At 48.5% G+C, this 12,337-nt stretch overlaps 1 protein-coding gene across 1 annotated transcript in view; it reads left to right on the top strand.

Annotated features, from left to right (window-relative positions):
* Positions 1-12,337, top strand: part of LOC126518996 (neuronal acetylcholine receptor subunit alpha-7-like) — a 353,751-nt gene that overhangs the window by 131,562 nt on the left and 209,852 nt on the right. The window lies entirely within an intron of this gene.

Genomic DNA, 12,337 nt, shown 5'->3' with positions numbered 1-12,337 from the left:
TACATTCCCATTAGATACACACGTTGCCTCATTTTCTTTAACAAACCTCGACGCCGAGATCAATGACATTCACCATTCGTCAAATATGTTAGTTCAAAGTATACTGCTAATAAAATAGGTTACGAGAAGAAAAAAAATATTCCTAGTTTCTCTGCACACAAGTGGAAATGGCTGGGTGTTCGATCTGTCTCTGAGAGGCTTCTCCACAAGTCAATTGTGTTGGGCTAGATTTACGTCGTAGGCTTCTCTTACGACATCGTGCATTGTCTGTCATGCTCCATGTACTCTTGTTCGGCTTGGCCATCCGTTGATGCGCAGTTGCCTGCATCGCCGAAGCGTCCCGTGTATCTGTGGCGAAATGCCCTGTCATCGAGACTATAAGTTGTGCGAAGGGACCTACGCTGTATGTATGTGGTGCACGAACGTTACATTCCGGTCTTGTCTTGCGTATACGTCGTGTTAGCAACAGCTCTATCCCTAGCGTGCATTCGTTGATAATGCCGTAGAGCGTATGGCGTAGAGTGGAATGGCGTAGAGTGGAAAAGCATTGCTGGCCGTTACATCTTGTGATGCTATGTTCAACTATAACCTAAACTTTCCTTAGACGCAGTTATGTTACTGCGGTCGTCACACTTGCTCGATCAGATAAGCTGAACGCAGTCGGTTGTAGTGCAGCAATTACGAGTAGCGCGCGCCGGGATCGACAGTTCATATTTATTTATTTATTTATTTATTTATTTATTTATAAGGATTAACGTACCAAGACAATACAGGGGCTATAAGGCACCGTTGCGGAAGGATTCAAATTAATTTTCACTACCTGGGTTCTTTAACGTTGAAATGAATCTAAGTACACGAGCTTTCTCGCATTTCGACGGGGGCGAAATGTGAATACACATACATACATACATACATACATACATACATACATACATACATACATACATACATACATACATACATACATACAAACCACTATAAAATGCACAAAATGTCGTCATAGATTTAGTGCGACACCAAAAAACCAACGTCCCAATGTAAAAAGACAGCCAGAGCATACTTCTTCTCGGCGTTTTGCCGGCCAAACTATTTAAACACCTCAACTCATTGTCGAGCTGATTAAAGGACGGTGCACTTGACTATTTGACTATTTGAAACTATTCCTGACTATTAATGACTAACTTTTCCAAAAACAATTGTTTATGCCTAAGTGTTTCTCGATGGTTTTCAAACCAAGACACACACCTTCTGAACGGTACTGATGGCGGTCCCGAGCATGCTTTATATATGTTCAAAAAAGTACAACAGATTAGGTGCACGCGTTCTTTAGCAGTGATCGAGGGTAGTGGCTCCAGCGAGGCAACCTAACGCTAGCGGCACAGATGCAACGGTTATTAAATTACTACGCTGGGCGCTCTCTTTTTCATGGCGCACTAAACGTCTCCTTCGATAACACATCGAGGAATCCGGTGCATTGCGCCACTATAAGGCAGCCAGCTCTGTGCAGAGCAAATTAGTCTCGGGGGAGAGCAGTTGTTATCCTCGCCATGCACTTGCATCTTTAATCAACAATGCTTGGCACGACGTGTAGCCCTATTTGCAGCTGTTGAGCCTTCCACTGCGATGTTCGCGGCTAATGTATTTCAGTATTAACCATAGGGACCATTATTCCGTCGTTTATGTTGGTTGTAAATTCTGTGCGCACATAAGTAATGCGGGTAGCATAATGATGTAAGATGAGAACGTCGCTCAATTTTTTTTTAAAAATTGCCGGCAAGTCTACTCTTTCACTTCGTCATCTATCACAGGATTAGCTTGTATCGCTCAGCAAAGCATAAAGATGCACGAGTGTGAAGCTTCAACGAGGACATTTAATTTGTCTTCTCCCTACAATATTTGTTGTTAACGGTGCAGACCGTATACAGAGGCTGTATATCTTCTCCTGTGCACTTCGTCGCCTGCTTCGCCTTTCTTGCGCAAAACATTAAGTATATCTACCAGTCTGCCGCAGTGCAAACAAACATGGACGGAAGGAATCACTACTAGCTGATAGAAGAAAAAAAAGCCGAGACATTTTAATTCATAAGTGATTTCTTTGTACATGGTTAAGTTATTTACTGATCGCTATGCAATCCTCTTTTTTTTTCTTCAACATACACTTCGGCATTCCAAACATTTCCTTTTCAAAATTAGCACTAATTATGTAGCCAAATCATGTGGTGATGGTGCTATTAGTAAAAGAACCCCGCAAATTATTTAAACGAGAGAAATAAATTTAGAATAACAACAACTGAAGCCAGAGGGCTCAAAAATGTACTTTAGTTGCATATCTTTGTAATAATGGAATAATTAGGTACCAGTCCTCACGATCACGTTCTTCCAGAAGAAGAGAGATGAAAATATGATTCTGATCAGACAGACAGCTTCGCGAGTGTAAGATCTGGTCGTTTCATTGGTAGCGTGTAAAAGAAGTTACGTGTAAGATAAGGAGGGACGATACAAAACAAAAATCTGCGCATACAGCTGTTTTTCATTGTTCAATAACTGCAGATAAATGGGGAAGTAGGCTACACAACGCCGGCTATACCAAGGCACAGATGACCAGTTCAGGCTAGCCCCATTCTCCACATAACGCGCGCGAACGTTCGACAAGCACAGAAGCATAGAAAGCTTGCAATATATATATATATATATATATATATATGGGGGGGGGGGGCAGTCCATTGACAGTGATGATAAGCAAGGTCTAGCGCTGCGCTTGAACTGCTGTGACGGTGTTCCAACTTATACGCGGGAGCGTCATGTTGGCGCGATGAAGTGCACAAGACAACTCCTGCTTGAATTTTTTAATGAAATTCCGGCCCTAAATCAAGATTCCGCTTCCGAAAATCACTAGAATTTAGCTTTGTCTCTCAAATTTCAACAGACTTCATTAAAATAGGCCTAGTGGTTATCGAAGGGTTATCTCAGAAAAGCATTTCAGCGTTTTACATATATTTGAATAGGCGGCATCGGAGTTGGGCACGAGTTAAAGCTTCCTCTTAAAGGCGAAGTTTTGCCGTCCTCCAAATCTTGCTACACATGCAAAGAAGAGACGCCGCGAACATGCACAGCGAGAGAGAAAGAGTCTGTGTAATTGTGAAGAGGAAGAGGCGCTGTTTTCTGCAGCCCTTTAGGGAGCACGACTGAGCGCCTTGGGGAAGAGGAGGAGGACGTAAGGCAGAAAACAAAAAAAGAGAAGAGAGACAAGGTCGAGGCGATTGCAGAGCTCGGTACCGTTAGGTACCACTGTCAGCGGTAGCCATGGGGCGCATTCCCAATTTACACGACAGCCCCGTGTCCTCCAGGAACGTAAGAAGGTGCCTGAAGGAGGAGCCGTGGTGCCGGCCAGGAAACAGCAGCTAGGATGCCGAGACCGCTGGGACTCTGATGCGTTGGAATGAGACTTGGAGAGAAGCCCTCTCTTTTGAGAAGGCGGGACAGGAACAAAGTAGATGATTGATTGGTTCGTCCTCGTCGCACGCTGAGCAGGCCGAGGATGAAGCTAGGCCTTTGCTGTACCTCCGGGATGCCGTCCAAGAGCAGCCGATCCGGAGCCGCAGCAGGAGAGACCGCTCCTGCCTTCTGAGACCGCGTTAAGGAAGTCGGCGGGGAGCGTGACCGCTGGTGACGCGCCGATCCGGGGGGGAGCACCGTCAGGTGCCGCTGCAACGTGTGCCTTGCATAGTCAAAGACCGTTGCAGCGGTGCTGACTGGTACAGTGGCATGGTGTGCTGCCTTTGCCAGGGCGTCAGCCTCCTTGTTGCCCTGGACGCCGAAGTGAGAGGAGAGCCACTGCAGCGACAGCTTCAAGCCACCCGAAACAAAGGCGCAAAGCTTTTCCGCCAGCAGGGCAACGCCGAGGCCAGCGGTCTCCGGTCGATAAAGAGCAAGGATCGCCGCTCGCGAGTCGCAGAGGATCACAACCGGAGAATCCGGGGGGTCCTCCGCCAGCATGTCCGCAGCCAGATGGAGGCCAGCCACCTCAGCAGCGGTGGTGCTTGCCGTTAAAAGTAGCCGGCACACTCCCGAGCGCCTAAGGGCAAGGATCACGTAGGAGGCAGTGGCAGATCCGGAGTCTGCATGGAGCGAGGCGTTCGCGTAGATGTGGAGGTGTTCGTCCAGCCAATCCTTCAACAGGAAGACCGACGCCCGGTACAATGCGCAGAATGCGGATCGCCTTTTTGTGAGGCTCTCCAGCGTAGTAGGGACCTCCAATGGCTGATGGTGCAGAGGAGGTGGTGGGATGGCTAGCGTGGGAGGACGGCCTACAACAACCTCGTATAGCTGACACAAGCTGCCCATGCGTAAGTGAGGTCGGTTCCGCAACCTTGAAAGCAGAGGCGTGCTACCCAGGGCGCGATGTAACTTGTCAACGTGATGGAGGCCGCGCTTTAGGAACCATGTATGGTGAGCACCGCGGCGTCGACGCAGAAACGGAAAGTGCGTAAACCTGCCCCGACGCGCGATTTTCTTCTCCACCTCCAGGCGCTTTCCTCCTCCGGCGCTCCCTTCCCTCTCGGGGACAAATATGATTCGCAGATTTCACAGGGGCATCTACGCTTGAGCGTAAAAAAATCGAAGGCTCCTAAGCACCTGTTATGAGTTGTGAATGCGAAATAATTAATGTCCACTTCAACATCGCTGAGCGGTCCTTCGAGTTATATGAACTCCTCGCGCACAAGCAAGTGTTTTGAGAGGCTTGGCGCGTTTTGACTTGGCCTATTACCGAGACGCAGTTAGAACGCAGACGAGTGCTCGCGCGGGCAAGGAACGCGCGCATAACATAGGCTTCCGAGAGCGAGGGTGACGCGGCGTCGCGGCGATCTTCCCGTTCGCAGTATCGCGGCAGCAAGTGCTCGCTTTCGCCCGTTCTGCTCCGTCGGCACCCGAGCCTGCAAGCACGAGGCAGCGCCACGAGCGCGCGAGGCGTCGCAACCAATGGGAAGTTAGGTACTGATCGCTGCTACACATGCCGCCGGCTTTTTCGCTCAGTGGGCCATTTGACGCTCTCACATCAAAAAGAAAAAAAAAGAAGGAGAGAGAGAGAGAGATGGCAGGACTAGTGAGAGGGTACCAGTGTCGTGCACTCATAAATGTGTGCGCAACACACATCGGCATGGACATGTCGAATGGAGATACTGTAGCAACGCCCTCGTCGCTTTCAGAAATAGAGAAACAACGCATAGTTCGGGTTTTCCACATACATGGTCCGCATAATTTTAAGAAGCGGCGCCACTCGTTTTACGGCATCCATGCAGCCGCCTTGTCCAAATACTCTCTTATAAGGCATCTGTGGCTTATCGAGGTGCGTCAACCCACATATAGTTTCCTCCAAAATTTACTAGAGGCGGCAATCTGGTGCTCATGTTAACGGGAGATACAAGTGCGGTGGTTCAGCCACCGTGGGCATGACGGCTAGCGCATGGATGTCATGGATGGGCCTAAGCTTCATCTGTGTGGCTTCAAACGCCCTTACGATTTGATGAATCGATCATATTATCAACAGTCTTGCGTTATAAGTACACGCCTTTGTACAGAAACCTGTTCCTGTCACCCTACTAGAAAAAAAGACATTACTACGTTGAAATTCGGAAAATTAAAGCGTCATAAGTGAAGCAACAAGGACGTCTGAAGCCGCAAATGCGAAGATTTGGTTAGGCAAAACCATGCATTATACACCATTCCCAACCTAGCCGAACGATCATAGCACTAGATTTCCCGGCAGTAATTTTAGTAGGAAAGTGTTTCAACCTACATATGCGATAGCGCCTAAGTCAAGCCACGGGCCACTGCGATAAATAAGCATTCTGGTGGCAGCCGCCCGTAGGGCGCCACAAATGCATCCCCGTGCGGACACGTGCCTCGTCGCCGAATGGAAGGCATTTACCGTGCAAGAAGTCGATGCCGGACACCTGAAAGCCACGGAGAGGGGCTTTAAGACCAGCGCCAGTCGGGTGTCTCGCCTGCGGTGCTTTCGGCCGGACCTATACAAGCGAGCTAACGAACACGCCGACGCGTAAAAGCCGTTCATGGTTGTCAGGAATTAATCCCGGCGGAGCCCCCGGGCCGGAAACTTAGCCCTTTTGCGAGCACCCTCGGGGGACAAACAAACCGGTGCGGCGCAGGTCGTGTTAGAGACAGCCACGTATACGTCCGTTGCACGGCGCACTCGGTCACCCGCCTGGAGTGTGCTGCGAGATTAGCCTCCAGTGGGCTTTACTGTTCTATAGACTGACTAAGACGGAGGGTTCTCCTCGTATCATGCACTCCCCGTCTGTTTCTTTTTTTTTTCATCACCATTTAATTATGCATACGAGCCTGCGCCGTCTGGGGTGCTGACGAGAAGGCTTTGTTGCAGCTCCTTGAGCCGATATAGGCCAACGAAAAAGAAAAGAAAAAATCCGTGGGGCGGCACATTTGCGCCTTATGCTTAGGTCCTCAACAAGCGCTTTTATGACAAAATAAATACTGTTATTATACGCTGCATAGCGGAAAGGGAAAAAATAAATCATGAACCGCTAAACGAAATAAAATTATGTTCAAGTCGATGAAGTTTGCTCGTCGCAAATGCCTTTCGTTTTCTTTCTTTCTCTTTCTTTTTTTCCTTCTTTCTGGTTTTTAATGACGGTACTACTGGGGATATTCCGTAGGCACCGAGCGTTCGGCTAAGCACTTCATAATAGAAGCGACATCGACTGAAATTAAGGCAGCCCTCAAAGAAAGTTGAGAGGTCCACAGTGTATATAGGTGCATAAAGAAAGGAAGAGGATGGATCGGGTTCGAGAAGTTTGGATGGTTCACGAATGCCACGTTCTGTGCCTTATATTGATCGATAGCTGTCGAAGGAAAGAGCGTACCGCACTTTAGGGAAGGTGTCCTCGAAGCAGCACAGCGGAAGCTAGCGAGATGAGGGAAGTGGGGAAGGAAGGCGGGGTCTTTGCCTCCGCCGGCCGGTTTCATTTTCCGAGCCGCGCGGATTTCTCGGCGTGGCACGTGAGCAGCGATCCCGAACCCGCGAGCTCAAAGACAGCGCCGCGGTCCCGCACGGAATAACGCAACAGCGCAGGAAAGCGAGCGAGCCAGTCGCCTGAGCCTCCTGGAGCGGCGCTCGCGCGACGGAATCGGGGAAACAAAAGAGGTGGGGGTGTGCCTCGAACCTAGCGCTCCCGTTTACTCCCGTTTTCCTCTTTCCTCGACCCCCTCTCCTTTCTCCCCCCCCCCCCCCCCCTTCTTTCCTCCCAAGTGGAATGTTGCCGAGCTCGGCCACTGTTTCTGTGGGACCGCCCGCCCGCCTTCGCAGTCGAGACAATTTTCCGAGCGCGCGCATTCGGGAAACTTGGGCCGTCGGCCCCTTGCTATAGCGCCAGAAATGAAATTCACTGTGCCGGGCTTGTTTCTGTCGCCGCGTAATACGAACTGCTGCCTTCCTCCCCCGCGACTCCCTTCTAGAGGCTCGCATATCCCGTCGTGTTTTCTTTCTTTTAAATTTTGTTTCTTGTTTCTTGTCGTCACTGTTGCCGGTGTGTTCGGGGGCTAGGCTAAGCTTTATTCGTTTTCTCGTTTATCTCATTGTTCTCTTCCTTCTTCCATTTGCCGGGGACAAAAGTTGTGCGGAAACTATACGTTGGAGAAAACATAACGAGCCGAAAGGCGCCGCCACCGCTCGAGTGCATATCTTTCTCTCTCTCCCTCTCGCTCGGCATGTTTGCGTCTCGAAGCGTCAGTTGAAAAAGAAAGGAAAGAAAAGCTCTTTGCTGGCCGTACGTTTCCCTTTCGCTAATACTGTACAGCCTGTCGAAAACGATTGTACCGTTGCCAGGCTTGTAAGGCAGCTGGATACGCGAACCCGCTTCCGTGTGACCAACCTCTTGGTATCAACCGGTACACACTCGCCGTTTAGTCACGGTATCCAAACACATAATTTAGGAATTGGCCCATTTTTTTTTTCTAGATGATTGTGCAGACATTTGCAGCTTGATGTGTGCGAGCTACTCCTTTTAATTTTCTTGGGAACCAATGTCATGCTGAGCGCGCCGGTTTTCTTTTCTTCAGATCAGCGAAACAAAGCCATCCAATCGACGTCAAAAGATTGCGGACTGCGGAATCTTAGAAAAAGCTGGATATTTTCGAAGTGTTCGTAATTGCCACAGATTTTATGTGAACAACGTAGCGTTTTACGATTTTAGTAGCTACGGTCACAAACTGCTCGACTATGGAACCTTTTCTGAGGCACCAAGGTCCATATAAACTTCTACACTGACCTCGATGAACTCTCATCCGCCTCAGCGGCGCACTGACTGTGGCGTTCTGGTGAAGACCACGAGGTCGCGGGCTCGATTTGCGGCCACGGCGGCGGCGTTGCGATTGGGGTATGTAGCGCAAACATGCTCGTCCACCATTCATTGGGTACACGTTAAATAACGTTCCTTGCTCAAAATTTTACAGTGTGTCAGAATCAACACAGAGAATCCCACTATGGCATTGTTTACAGCCTTTCTTAAAATTTAAACACCATCAATTGATGATGTTCAGCGACGCCAGCCATACATCTTGCCTCACATATAGGGAGACGCGGAATGCAAGGAAGGGGATCGAGCGCCCGCAGAGGTGAGAAAAGGCCCAGAATAAGAAGGGCGGCAAAAGTCCCGACGGACATTCAACAGGGCGGAGGGATGTGACATGCAACGCCGTGGTGGCGGGATGGCGCTGCGCGCGCTGTGACTGCATCCTTCCCCGCCTGTCGGAATTTTTTTTTTGAAGGCTCTAAGATGCCGTTATGTATAGAAAAACAAATATACGAGCTAAGCCTCTTCTTTGAAGCTGTATCGTGGCTGACAGAGATTATATGCAAATGATCACGCCTCCGCCCCTCTGCCCCCTACCCCCCCCCTCCTTCTTCTAGAAGCACTTTTTGGTTGGAGCGAACTCCGAGTGAATGGCCCCGCGCGCGAGGCTTCTCGTTCTGCAGTAAAGTGGGTGGAAAAGGCGTCGCTGCGTATATGTCGCGAGACCCTCGGTGTATGCGTTGGTTGTGGCTCATATTTCGATTAAAACACACACATACACACGCACACGAAATAACAACAACGAAACGTAAGGACCCTCTGCGTTTTTGTTATGGGGTGGCTATTCTTATGACGGATATTTAACTTGGACGTGCGCGCGTCTGTGTGACAAGAATGAGTCGCAATGAATTTTTGGGCGCTATATCGCGTCCGCGCTTCCATCAGAGTGTCCTCAGACAAACAAACATAAAAGTTGCGAGCCAGAAGTGCATGCTGCAGTTGCTATGCCCTTCCAACTGTATGTTTACTTGTTCAAGCGGTGGATTAAAGTTTGTCTCGACAGGCATTCCCATCACGCGTTGCCTGGAAATATCGATGACGCATAATTGCGATCCAGATCGTGGGTTTCCGCGACGCACCGACAGGCTGACAAGGGTTATAACCGAGATTCATGCAAAACAACCTTATTGCTGTGTGAGCAAAGAAAATGCACAAATATAGCAACGTTCCCACTGTTCTTTATACCAGTACGTTATTTCTACTTCTACCCTGATTTAACGCGTTGATAAACGACAAACGACGCCATCCATTTTCACTTCAATCAATTAAGAGGCAATTTGTTTTTTAAGGCATCTAAAAAAAGATGGGCTGACGCGACGGCCTTTGTGTTATGGTAATCTTTGATCGTTCGTAATGAAGCTGAAATTTAGGCGCTATCTTCTTCTTGGAATATCGAAAAGAAGAAGAAAAGTTCATTCAGTGACTATATATGTTATTTACTTTGCTTTCGATCTTCATATTTTTACTTGACTGATTATCTTTCTACACCCATCCGATTTGTGGCCAATCCTTCATAGCAGATATCAAAATCCCCACAGAGGATATATGAGCCTTGTATTGAAACAAAGCAACCGACCAACTGACTCTAGTTCGATTCGTCCTTGTTTGTGGAGACGCCGCTCACCGGCAGTCTAGTAGATCGGGCAAACTGTCGCTCTGCACATTCACGTCGGCGCACTCATATTGGGCGCTTGTGTCTTTTGAATGCTGGCTTCTCGGTCAGTGCAGCCACAGTGCCGTGGAGGTTTGCTTGTCGCAACCCGCAGCTTAATTATGCAGCTTTTCGCGGAATCCGCTCGTATTGGCAGAAAGTCACCGATACGCGAATGATTCTGGTGCATCGGTTTGATTTACTTTTCAATTAAATGTTACTCGCAAGTACGCCGTTGATTTAGCATGGCGTTATTGGACCTAAGTTATCTGGATTGATGTGCTATAAACGAGCTCGTGCGATCCATTCCTATAGTACAATATTACTCGGCTACATTGAAAACTGAAAACTTCTTGCATAGGTGAATAACAAGCACGTGAACAGCCTTTTTGCTGTCTGTTTTAAAAAACTCTCAGTATCTACATAGTGATATGAAGTAGTCTTCACATATTCACTTGAACAGTGATACTCACTGTTCCTCACTCACTCAGTCACTCACTCACTCGCTCGCTCCCCCTCCCCCCCCCCACACACACACACGCACACACACACACACACACACACACGCAAAGCAATGTTATTGATGTTCTGTAACACGCGCGGGACCAACGAGTAAGCGGCACTTTTTTCGCCGTCTGTCTCGCTTCCCTTCTCGCTCCCAGACACACGCGCGGACCGAAGCGGCCAATGCTCTATCGGTGGCCATGAATCGTGATTTTCTGCCCGCAGCCGGTAGAAACGACTCGCTCCTCGACTGCGCTCCCTTGTGGCCAGCTGGCCAGCCCGCTGCTCCGTATGCAATTCTCTCAGCAGCGGCAGTTCTAAGCAACCAGCTGCCGCGCATCGGACGCCGGTCGGAGGCCAAGCATCACAGCCGTACTATCGCTCTCAGCCGCAACTTGCCACGTACCTCTGCTTCGGGACGAATGTGCATGTGGGCGCAGGAGAGCGAGAGAGAGACAGAGGCACACCACTGATCAATAATGGACAAGTGTGCCGCATGCCTCGAAGGCGTACGCCCGGCGACTCGCCGCTGCCCGGTCTGGAAACCCGCCGTTCACGCAAGCGCGCCGGCCACTGCCGACTGATCAAGCAAACACGTTGCGATTGGCCAGAGCTGAACCCTCCTTAGAGCAGGGGTCTGAGGCTTACTTCAGGCAGCGAGGCATGTACATATTGTACAAAGTTCACGGCGGGCCGCGTCGTGACATACCTATGGCAAGGTTGAGAGGACTGGGGCTTTAGTAAACTTAGGAAAAGGGCTTTAGAGTTGGAGAAAGGCCACGGAAGCGTTGTGAGACGGCTTCGCGGTCCCCCTCCGAAAAGCGTGTTTGAGACGACCTTCATGTTTCAGAAAAGTGAGTGCGCAAAATTTCTCCTTCAAGCGGCCCTGCAGCACGTTTTATCGAAGTCGTGCAAAGCATTTCGCATGAAATGACACAATATTAGAAATATTTTACTGCATAAACTTTGTCAGTGCATTCGGTAGAAGCCGAGCTAGCGGCATTCGAAGGTACCTTATGAAAATGGTTATGTCCTTTATGTTTACTGTATGTGTCCCGGAGTTCACATGAGGAAACGTCCTTTATGTTTCCTCCATGTTGAAATTTGGCCACTGCTTTTATGTTTCCTTTATGTGTCCTTCCTTTGTGCAACCTTTATGTTACCGTCCTTTATATTTCCTCCATGTTGAAATTTGGCCACTGCTTTTATGTTTCCTTCATGTGTCCTCCCTTTATGTATCCCTTATGTTACCGTCCTTTATGTTTCCTCCGTGTTGAAATTTGGCCACTGCTTTTATGTTTCCTTTATGTGTCCTTCCTTTGTGCATCCTTTATGTTACCGTCCTTTGTTTGCACCATGTTGAAATTTGGCCACTAATTTTATGTTTCTTTTGTGTGTCCCACCTTTATGCATCCTTTATGTGGCCCCAGTGATTAAATCCTGTTTTTTATGTAGAGATGAATAGATGAAGAGTTCCCTGTACCCATTTTATATTTATGCACTTATTTTGTTTTAAAGTTTTGCCTTGGTTTGCATTGTAAGGTTACTCTTCCCTACATGATGCGGCATACGGATTGGAACACTGCCATGGCACAGAAATTCATGCCAATTCGTTCTAAAGTTACAAACTAATTGGCCTTCATAGAATATTTCAGTATAACACTTGGAGTACCATTGTAAGTTTCTCACTGCAGTGCTGCTGTTGTTCTAGTTATGTCTTTCTTAGTAATATAAAATGTAATGTTTGGATGGAAATATCAGGTTGTATTAGTGCTTACACTTTTAAAAGAAAGTT

Source organism: Dermacentor andersoni, chromosome 3, assembly GCF_023375885.2.
Source record: "Dermacentor andersoni chromosome 3, qqDerAnde1_hic_scaffold, whole genome shotgun sequence".
NCBI classification, from domain to species: domain Eukaryota; kingdom Metazoa; phylum Arthropoda; class Arachnida; order Ixodida; family Ixodidae; genus Dermacentor; species Dermacentor andersoni.
Note: the sequence above shows the minus strand (reverse complement) of the source record. Positions and strands in the feature narration are given on the sequence as shown.